General features: G+C 38.6%; 1 protein-coding gene across 11 annotated transcripts in view; it reads right to left on the bottom strand.

The window, feature by feature from the left end:
• Positions 1-12033, bottom strand: part of LOC120525337 (syntaxin-binding protein 5) — a 637028-nt gene that overhangs the window by 71281 nt on the left and 553714 nt on the right. The gene's annotated exons all lie outside the window — the stretch shown is intronic.

Genomic DNA, 12033 nt, shown 5'->3' with positions numbered 1-12033 from the left:
TACACCAGTCTGCCAAAAAACAATCACCGCTAAAATAGAAAATTTGGTTGTAGAGAAACAGGTAAAACTCAAAAAAGAAAATAACAATTGTAGCAAAGAGAACACCTCTCTGTAACTGTCGATATATGGTCCAGTAGGAAGATGAGAGGCTATCTTGGAGTCAATGCCCATTGGATAGCAATGGAGAAAGAAACCCATGAACTGAAGTGGAGTCTGCTTTTGTGCAAATGGTTCGAAGGAACACACACAAGTGATTGTGTATCTGAACAGTTTGAAAGTATGTGCAGTGATTACAGGATCAAAAACAATATTGATTACATTATCACTGATGTTTTAAAAGCTTATATATTTGGAGAATGTACTGACCAAACAGGAGATCTGAAGACTTATGGCACAATATTACAGACTTGACGATGGACTTGAGTTTACCTCAAGGACTTGAGACTTACTTAGGACTTCCTTTTTAATTACTTGAGAGTTGCTTGCTATTTAAAGTTTTCTTGTGCTTGCAAAACAGAGCCTTTGAAGGAAAAACAACCACACAACATCATGAAATGTCCACCATACTTGACAGTAAGGATTAGGTTCTTTTCGGTATAGCCATCCTTCTTTTTACGTCAAACACATCTTGAGTGTTTATTGCCAAAAAGTCATTTAAATTTGTCTGAATATAGAACATGGTTCCAATCAAAGTTCCAGTAGCAATTAGCAAACTCCAGATGCTTATGTTTCTGGCTAAATGATGGGAAAGTCTTTTGTCTGCATGCCTTCGAAATAATCTTTTGGCATACAAGTGGAGTCTTATGGTAGTGTTGTAGACATCGTGACCCCAGGTGCTACTCTTTTCTGTATTTCTCCAACAGTAATCTTGTGTGTGAAAGGAAAATAAACTTATGCCCTCTTCCAGGCAAGTTGGTAACTGAATTTGATTTGAACTTTTTAATTATAGCCCTTGACAGTAGATATGGCCAGTTTTAGGTGAGAATTTTTGTACAGCTATTCTTTGATGAATGAAGATCAGCACTCTTTGTTAGCCTTTGAACTGCATGCTCATAAATGAATAAGGGAATCGGGGCTCTATATGTCACTTCATATTAATACCCCAGTAAAACAGAAAGTCATGGATTACTGCTTGAAAGTTTCAACCCACTATGATGAGTTTAAAAATATTAGAGTTGCACTTTGTTCACAATAAATTCTAGGGATGCCAATAATCATGGTACATGTGTTTTTTGTTAAAAAATAATTATTTCTGAAAAAGAATTTTTTTTTTCTCAGAATACATTTACTTAACTTGAAGGATGGATTTCTTTCATTAAGAGATGAAGGTAATTTACCAAAAGATGAATTTCTCTAACCCTTTTTACTCATCTTTATCAGGAGTGCTAATAATCGTGGAGTGGACTATGCATTCTGTCCAAAATGTCCATTCTTAGTGGATACCTAGCATGCTTGATGTACTAGGTTTTTAACTAAATGGTAAACAGTGGTTTTGTTGTTGAGTGAGTGAGTGAATTAATTAGTTAGATACATAGTACTACTGAATCATTTAATTAACTGACTAAGTAAATTTCCAGGGTGAACACAGCTACTGTGTCTATATACAGTGGGTACAGAAAAGAATCCCATTTTTTTGCTTTAAGCCTTAAATGAAAACACACAAACCAATATTTTTCCAGCTTTATTTACTCAATGCAATCTATAACATCCAAGTGAAAGATATCACAGTTAAAGTTCAGAAGAATTTAAAAAAATACAAAACAAGAAATACTGAGATTAATAAAGGATCACCCCCCTCCTAAACAATATTTGTAAACTCAATCAGGTGTAAGTAACCACCATTTCTTCCACCTGTGATCAACTGTAATCAGTGTGATTAGTGAAGCATAAAAACAACTGTTCCAGGAGCATTCCATTGCTTGGTAGTGCAACTGACAGCAAACAACTGACTATGGGTGGGAAGCCACCTTCAAAAGATCTCAGGGATAGAGTTGTAGACAGACATAAGGAAGGAGATGGATACAATAAATCTCAAAGGCATTGTCAATCCCAAGGAGCACAGTAAAGTCCACAATAAAGAAGTGACAAGTGTTTGGTACTACTAGAAGAGCAAGGAGGAAACTGGTAAGAGAGGCTACCAAGAGGTCAATGGCCACTAGGAAGGAGTTACATGGTTTTATGGCAAAGAGTGGTCATTGTGTGCATGTGACAACAATTTCACAAGTGCTCCACAACTGTGGCTTATTCGGGAGGGTCGCAAGGAAGAAGACACTTCTCAAGAAAGGCCACATTAAGGCTCCTTTGATCTTTGCCAGAATGCACCTTGAAGATTTTGATGCCAAGTGGAAAAAGATCTTATGGTCAGATGACACCAAAATCAAACTATTTGGCCTCAATACCAAACGGTACACCTGACGGAAATCCAATGCAGCTCACCATCCACAACACACCATACCTACAGTAAAGCATGGGGGTGGCAGCATCCTGTTGTGGGGTTGTTTCTCTGCCGCAGGGCCTGGGGCTCTCGTTAGGGTAGAAGGAAAATAGATGTGACAAAATACCGTCAAACTCTTGAGGAAAACCTGTTACCCTCTGCCAGAAAGTTGAAGATGGGCAGAATGTTCACCTTTGAAAACAACAATGACCCGAAGCAAGAAGAAAAAAGTGAATGTCCTTGTATGGCCCAGTCAGAGCCCAGACCTAAATCCCATTGAAAATCTGTGGAAAGATTTGAAGATAGAAGTCCAATTTGACCGAACTTGATCAGTTCTGTAAAGAAGAATGGGCAAATATTGCTCAATCTAGATGTGCAAAGCTAATAGAGAAGTATCCCAACAGACTCAAGGCTGTCATTAAAGCAAAAAGTGGCTCAACAAAATATTGACATTGGGTGGTGATCCTTCATTAATCTCAGTATGTCTTGTTTTCTGAACTTTAGCTGTGATATCTTTCACTTGGATGTTACAGATTACATTGAGTAACTAAAGCTGGGAAGAAATACTTTTTGTGTGTTTTCATTTAAGGCTGTAAAGCAAAAGAATTGGGTATATTTCGAAGGGGATGATTCTTTTCTATACCCACTGTATGTATAGATTACATATTATATCTATATATCTATATATATATATATATATATATATATATATATATATATATTATATCTATATATCTATATATATATATATCTATATATCTATATATATCTATATATATATATACTGCTCAAAAGAATTAAAGGAACACTTTTTAATCAGAGTATAGCATAAAGTCAATGAAACTTATGGAATATTAATCTGGTCAGTTAAGTAGCAGAGGGGGCTGTTAATCAGTTTCAGCTGCTGTGGTGTTAATGAAATTAACAACATATGCACTAGAGGGGCAACAATGAGATGACCCCCAAAACAGGAATGGTTTAACAGGTGGAGGCCACTGACATTTTTCCCTCCTCATCTTTTCTGACTGTTTCTTCACTAGTTTTGCATTTGGCTACAGTCAGTGTCACTACTGGTAGCATGAGGCAATACCTGGACCCTACAGAGGTTGCACAGGTAGTCCAACTTCTCCAGGATGGCACATCAATACGTGTCATTGCCAAAAGGTTTGCTGTGTCTCCCTGCACAGTCTCAAGTGCATGGAGGAGATTCTAGGAGACAAGCAGTTACTCTAGGAGAGCTGGAGAGGGCCATAGAAGGTCCATAACCCATCAGCAGGACCAGTATCTGCTCCTTTGGGCAAGGAGGAACAGGATGAGCACTGCCAGAGCCCTACAAAATGACCTTCAGCAGGCCACTGGTGTGAATGTCTCTGACCAAACAACCAGAAAGACTTCATGAGGGTGACCCAAGGGCCCCATGTCCTTTAATGGGCCCTGAGCTCACTGCCCAGCAGCATGCAGCTCGATTGGCATTCGCCATAGAATACCAGAATTGGCAGATGCACCACTGGTGCCCTGTGCTTTTACAGATGAGAGCAGGTTCACCCTGAGCATGTGACAGAAGTGAAAGGGTCTGGAGAAGCCATGGAGAACATTATGCTGCCTGTAACATCATTCAGCATGAGCAGTTTGGTGGTGGGTTAATGATTGTCTGGGGAGGCATATCCATGGAGGGTCACACAGACCGCTAGAGGCTTGACAAAGGCACCTTGGCTGCCATTAGATATCAGGATGAAATCCTTGGACCAATTGTCAGACCCTATGCTGGTACAGTGGCTCCTGGTGCACGACAATTTCTGGCCTGATGTGGTGAGAGTATGCAGGCAGTTCCTGGAGGATGAAGGAATTGATACCATTGACTGGCCACCACACTTTCCTGACCTAAATCCAATAGAACACCTCTGGGACATTATGTTTTGGTCCATCCAATGCCACCAGGTTGCACCTCAGACTGTCCAGGAGCTCAGTGATGCCCTGGTCCAGATCTGGGAGGAGATCCCCACAACACCATCTGTCATCTCATTAGAAGCATGCACCGATGTTGTCAGGCATGTATACAAGAACACAGGGGCCATACAAAGTGCTGCGTACAATTTTGAGTTGCTACAATTAAATTTTGGCAAAATGGACTAGCCTGCCACGTAATTTTTTCACTCTGATTTTTGGGGCGTCTTTGAATTCAGGGCTCTATAGGTTGATCATTTTCATTTCCATCAAACGATGTGGCATCCTTTCGTTCCTAACACATTACCCAGTCTATATCAGTATAGATATCCATGAGGATTTCTTTTTTCCATTGAGATCTGATGTGTTTTCAAAGTGTTCCTTTAATTTTTTGAGCAGTTATATATATATATATATATATATATATATATATATATATATATATATATATATATACACACACACATATACATACACACACGGTATGTGTGTTTAAAGCTAACTTGGTAACTTTTTTTCAGAATGTTTTAAAGAAAGACATAGCTATGCCATGACATAAAAAGCACAAATAATGCGTTTAAAAAAAAAAAAAAAAATGTTAAAGAAGATAAAAATGCTTATATTTTAGGCAGATTCCATTTAATATATTGTCCACTGGGACGAGCCATCTTTCACATAATATCTGCACATCACAATCCATTAAATAAAACAAGGTTATGACGAATAAAAAGCAAAGAATAATGGACATGTACTGACGACTACAACATGCTGTGTGGAGCACAAGATGATGGATATTCAAAAGAAAACAATATGATTCAAGCTTAAGATTTATATTAGACTGGGGGGTTATTGAAGTTGAATGAGTCAGAGGCATAACAGTTTCTTTTTTGCCATCTAAGGCATTATATAAGGATTAAGTTATAAACTTATCCATTTTAAATTCAGCACTCTCAGTAACACATATTAATCAATGACTCAAATGTCATTAAAGGAGAAATCATGAGAATGATAAAAGAAACAAAAATAAAATTATGCTTATTCATCTATAATACTATCATAAACGTAAAAAAACTTGCAAAAAGTAATAGACAACAAGATTTATACAGCAAAGAATAAACAACATAGAGGAAAAGGCAAATGAATATTTCAGATATACTGAAAATCAAAACAAATGCATTAGAAGCAGTCTGCACAAGACTCTGTTGTTCAGAATAATAAATGCAGCCTGATGGGAGACCTTTTAGGAAAAGCTGAAGTTGGTGGTGAGGACAGCAAGGAGGTGCTTACAATGAAGTTTGAATGTGGATCCCAATGCCTCAGTGCAGTGATGGAGACCCCGTGCTATAAAAATGGCACTGTCATTTCAGATGAGATGTAAAATCAAGGTCGCGACTCTCTGTGGTCTAAAGGATCTCTGGGCATCCTTCGTAAAGAGCAGGGTATATCCCAATGTCCAGGCTAAATTGCCCTCCATGTCCTGGTCATTCGCCCCCAAACCCCCCACCCCAAACCATCTATTGACCCTAAAGGCTCTCTCTATCACCACTTAATCACCTAACAGCTAATGTGTGGTGAGCGTACGGGACCAAAAAAGGCTGCTGTGGCATTATCCAGTTGGATGCTACACATTAGTGGTAGCTGAAGTGGCTCCTCACTCACTATGTCAAATGCTTTGAATAGTGAAAAAAGCATTTTATAAATAGAAAGAATTATTATTATTAATGTAAACACACAGTCACAAAGGGCCGATTTGGAATTGCCAACTACCTAAACTGCACAGTTTTAGGGATATATGAATAAAACTCATGCAGATACATGGAAAAACATGCAAACTCACTGGAATAATCTATGTGCACATTTGTGAGGAACATTATCAACAATTAAAATAACTTAACTCTCATCAAACAAACTAAACAGCACTACTTCAAAACTGAGCACTTTATTTTAACTCCAAGTCATTAAAAATAAGTGTAGTTCCAGCCCACCTTAAATCCCTTCGCACCTCTCCATCAGCCTCTATAAACGGTCTTCTAAATGTGTCAATAAGCCCAAGCAGCCTGCTATACCATCCCCCCTAAGAATGAGCAAGAAGTTCTCCCAGTTCCTGCCTTGATTGATTATCTGGTAGTGAGCAACCCAGAATTGTAAGGGGAAATAATTTGATGTGTGTTTTGTTTCTACAACAATCTATATAAACAAATCGTTAAAACAGAAACATTTTTCATGTTTAGTAATAAATGACAAAATGTAGATATGAACTATGTAATGTGTGAAGGCTGATGGCCAAATATCAAATAAACACTTTTACAATAGGTGCAAGTACAGTACACCAGCTTCTGTGGTGTAGTGGTTAGAGCTGTCAATTTATAATCCAGAGTTAAAAACCATCTCCCTTGCAAATTTACCGTTTTGAGTAGTGAGCTACTCTTATTGTTAATATCATACAATAAAATTATACATTTGATTTGTGTCTGTAACAGCTGGTGTAAATTTATAGCACTTGTAAAAGTTAGCTGTTTTTATTTTCACTTTTATTCTCTCAGTCACGATCACGATACATAATACCCCCTGCCTCAGAGATGGTTTCGAACTCAAGACCTCTGGATTATAAGTCAGCAGCTCTAATCGCTACTGGTGTATTGTACTTGCACCTTTTGTGAAAATGTTTATTTGATATTTGGTTATCAGCCTTCACACATTATACAGTTCATAACTAAATTTTGTCTTTTATTACTAAAACATGAAAAATGTTTATATTTTAACAATGTGTTTACATAGATTGTTGTAGACACAAAACACACATAAAATTATATTTCCTTACAATTCTGGGTAGCTAACTATCAGATAGTTAATCAAGGCAGGAACAGGGAGAACTTCTTGCCTGTTCTGAGACGGTGGGGGGATGGTATAGCAAGTTGCTTGGGCTTATCGACACATTTAGAAAACAATAGAGGCTAACAGAGAGGTGTGAAGGGATTTAAGGTGGGCTGCATTTATGGGTTTTTTGTTGGCTTTGGTAATTCTAGTTTTAAGAGCAAGTTTCTGTTTCCAAAGTCTGCTACACCTGGGGGCTGAGCATGGTTCTTATTGATTTATTTAAGTCAATCTTTAATGGATTTTTCATGGTCTGGCCACAAAAAGAGTATCTTGCTCTTTTCAGCTAAGTAGTAAGAATCTTCCTCATGAAGAGTGGTTCAAGTACCTTGGGGTCTTGTTTATAAGTGGAGTAAAAGATGATCAATCTTAAGATTGACCAAATATTGACAAATGAATTTGTGCTGTGGAAGCAGATTCATGAGTGTTATACTAGACTTTGTGGTGACAAGGAGGTTCACTTTCTATGACAGGGTGAATATCTTAGAAATATGGAAGGATCTTGGAGCAGAACTGCTGTTTCTCTGCATCAAAAGAAACAATGAGGCTTAAAACTAAGTATGGCTACCACAGAAGGCATAAAAAGACGTGATCCACTAAGGAAAAAAATCAGGGAGCAGGTCCACAATTTTCTGGAGGTAATAAGCTTATCTGTATCTGGATATTTTTTAATGGTGGTTTGACAAAGTCCTAAGGAAATTGAGGGGGCAGTTTGGTTGTTATTTTAATGTGATCCTCATCACTATAAATAGGTGAAAAAATTCATGGTGATGATGAGGGGTGACTGTATGGTCAATCTACCTTGCAAGTTTTTCTTGTGCGAGGAAACCCAGAAAAATAAGGCAAGACAGCTTTGAAAGCAGGAGAGTAAATCTTTACTAAAAGAAACAATAATTTAACATTTTATATTTACATACAACATTAATTTCCTTTGCAAATTACGTGATAACCTGATTTTTTTCTGTAATGACTTAATGCATGTAGAAATGTGTTAAAAAAAAAAAAAAGTCACATTTTTACCAGCTGAAACATTATATCACTGTCTTTTATAATTATTATATGTATTATCATGATAAAGTGCTAGTCTTGCATTCCTGTTTAATAAGACACACATATTTCAGTGGTTCACAGTCTATTTTTCCTGGTATCTTTTTTGATGTTTTCACAATAAATATGTCAATATTAGGTTAACTGATAAATCTCAATTAATCTAATACAAAAAAGTGTGGGCGATGAACTGTTGCCCCTCCAGTGTTGGATTCTACCTTGCTATTGATATGGTTGGAATTAGGGTAGGGGATATTAGCCCGAAGGCCATAGCCTATTTGGTTGGGAAAGGCTATGGCTTTCACCAATGCTAAAACTGGAGAATATAGACTCAGTAAATGAAAAGATGGTGTTAACATCAAGAAAGCAGCACTTAAAAAAAGAGTAGGGTGCGGGGTTTATAACCGTTTTTCTAATTTATTCAATATATATTTTTATGCAATGACCGTCAGACTGAAGGTTTGACTTGGTAAATGTATTAAATCTGGTTTTGGATGCATCACATCTGGCGTATTCATGGTTACTTTGAAAGTCATGCGAAACACATGCTATCTCTGTTTCAAATACTGTATTTCAATTCTTGCTTGTGTTTTGAACTGCATATGTGATGTAAAAATGGTAAATGGCCTGTATTTGATATAGCGCCTAACTAGAGTTCAAGGACCCCCCTAGGCACTTTACAACACAACAGTCATTCCCCATTCACACACACATTCATACGCTGGTGATGATAAGCTACTATGTAGCCACAGCTGCCCTGGGGCACACTGACAGAAGTGAGGCTGCCGAACACTGGCGCCACCAATCCTTCTGACCACCACCAGCAGGCAAGGTAGGTTAAGTGTCTTGCCCAAGGACACAACAGCTGCATTCTCATGCCGGGAGCCAGGATCGAACCTGCGACCCTCCGATTGCTGGACCACCCGCTCTACCGACTGAGCTAATGATTCTATTTGTTAAGAAAACTGAAGTTTTAACATTTAAAGTGTGATATACTGTATGAAGAAAATAATATTTACTAAAGGACTATTGATTCACCTTTGTAAGCAGTCAAAATGATCATGGGTCTAAAGCCTGCAGACTGTAACTACCATTAAGAGAGGGAAAGTGGTCTTGATTGTGAATTATTTACTTTTTTGGTTGCCAGATATCTCTTACAGATGATAGATAAGTGCTGGTGGGTAAGGTACATTGTGATGGTATTTGTTGGCCCCACGCTACTATGTCCTTCCAGGGAGTCTCTTTAACCTGCTACCAGCGATAATGTACTCAAGGGATGAGCCAGCAAAGGAGAACACAACACACAAACATAGCATGGGGTAGATGTAAAAGTACCTCGATGCTTTTAATAAAAACAATTGAAAACCAAAACACTGTTCAATAACTGCAGTGCTCTAAACTCCTCAATAAATAAATACAGTGGAACCTCGAGATACGATCACCTCTGTATACGAGAAATTCAAAATAAGAGGAAAGTATGAGCGAAAAATTTGGATCTAAATACGAGCATTGGCTTGCGTAAAGAGCCACGAGCCAGGCTGTGGGTATGCGTGACGCGTTTCCCGATCCGCCTCGACTCGGGGATTCACCCAAGCTGACGCTGCCAGCCTGTCAGCTCACTCAGTGTTTCTTGTTCTCCCATAGCGTGAGGATCTATGTGTTTGTGCACTTGTGATTTCTTTGTTTCGCTGTAGCAGTTTGCCATATAAGCGTATCCAAAAATATCGCGGACATGCAGACGGAGAATAGAAGACGATTGCCCTCAAGAGGAGAGAGAGAGAGAGAGAGAGAGAGAGAGAGAGAGAGAGAGAGAGAGAGCGGCGAGAGAGAGGCGCGAAAGAGAGAGATCGCTACGAGAGAGAGATGCGCACGAGAGAGAACCATCACCTCAGTTATGATCACATGACGCACAGCAGACAAAGTGTATCAATACTACTTGCATTGCAAGACATCGCTCGTTTTATCAAGTCAAAATTAATTAAAAAATTTAGCTCGTCTTGCAAAACACTCGTAAACCAAGTTACTTGCAAACCGAGGTTCAACTTGTATATATTATTTATCAGTGTTATTTGTTAGGAAAATTGATTTTTTACGTTGATATTTTTGGGGGTGCGGAACGGATTAACTAGATTTCCTTTTTTTTTCAATGGGGAAGTTTGATCTAGATATGAGAAATTCGCTATACGAGCTCAGTGCTGGAACGAATTAAACTCGTATCTCGAGGTTCCACTGTAATCCAATAAAGGGGCACTACGCCAAGAATCTGACTCCTGCTGCCAGGCTTGTGTACCTGCAGTCCATGTCTCCATTGAAGGACACCTAACTGAGCCTTCTAATTTTGCCTGCATGCACACCGCATCTCTGTTGTCTTATTCAGCAGGTTGCTGCAACTGAGCAGCATGACACTCTCCAGCTCAGCTGGATTGATTTCCTTCAGCCCCTGAACACTGGCCGCATGCTCTCCAAAGGACTTCCACCCGGCTGCCTGCCTTCTATCTCTCCCTCTTGTCGACACACACTGGCTTCCTCCGCCTCTTGCCTTCTTCTGTCCATTCTTTTAACCTCATTCGTTTTTTCCCCCTTTTCCTTTCTTCTTTGATCTTGTACTTTCTCGTGCCTGTTCCTCCTTATATGCCTCTGTAGGCGCAGTGCCTCAATTCCACAACACAGAAAACCGATGAAGCAATTGAGATGAACCACAGCTTTACATACAGTACAGGTGTGTTTTACCCCAATTACCTGACCAAACTCCCGCAGCTGCGCGAGCATGCCACCCATGGAGATCGAGCTGGCCATTCAATTATTTATTTATTTAAAAATAAGCTCCTGATTGTTAAGCCATGCCATTCCACATAACTATAATACGTGGGAATGTTTTTCTCATGGTTGTTTATAATTTTTGTATATATAGTCAATGACAGTTCTGCATATATAAGGTTGCACATTTTTCTACTAAAGATTATAATCTTACCAGAGAAATCACTCAATTTATATTAAGTCTTGATGTCTTACAAGATAATTGCATTTGTTCATGTCTTCATACTACCATTTTTCAAGACAGTATCAAAACTGAAGAACAAATATACCAAGGCTATCCCATTTGGCACATAAGACCCGGCTACAGATTTAGCTGTTTAATTGTAATGTTTTGTAACTATAACTACGATAATGGAGGAAAGAGAAACTTTGGGCAACAACCAAAGAGAAAATTATTTTGCTTTGATTTATCAATTACCAGTAATGGCGCACTGCACGATAATGTGCAGTAAATACACTTGACTTGAGCATTCATAGTTTTCATACTCTCTGTCTGTACGTTTAGCATTCATTTGCACAGAGGCTGGTGTGCTTGCTGCTTCCTGAGCAGCTCTTCTTTTCTCTACCCTAGTGGCCCGCTTCTTCTCTTTTTTTACCAGCATCATTTCACGTTAAATCTGATTAAGTCAGTGTTGGTATTGTAATTACTTAGTACATTTTCCTTAATTTTCCACTTAAGCTGACACTTAAGTCTTCAATCTGCCTCATGAATGATTTAAGATATGAAGAGGTAGGGGAAGTGACGGCGAAGATGGTAGGGATGAGAACGGCACACATATGCATGGCCGCTGACAAGAGTTGATTCTACAATAAAATAAAATAAAAATAAAAAGAGGAATAATCTTGGAGGTCAATCATCACCCCAAAAGCGGATAGTAGATGTTACATAGTATATTTGTACCAAATTTCAGGTCAGT

The sequence above is a fragment of the Polypterus senegalus genome, chromosome 3, assembly GCF_016835505.1.
Source record: "Polypterus senegalus isolate Bchr_013 chromosome 3, ASM1683550v1, whole genome shotgun sequence".
NCBI classification, from domain to species: Eukaryota; Metazoa; Chordata; class Cladistia; order Polypteriformes; family Polypteridae; genus Polypterus; species Polypterus senegalus.
The sequence above is the reverse complement of the archived record's forward strand: the minus strand, read 5'-3'. Positions and strand labels throughout refer to the sequence as shown.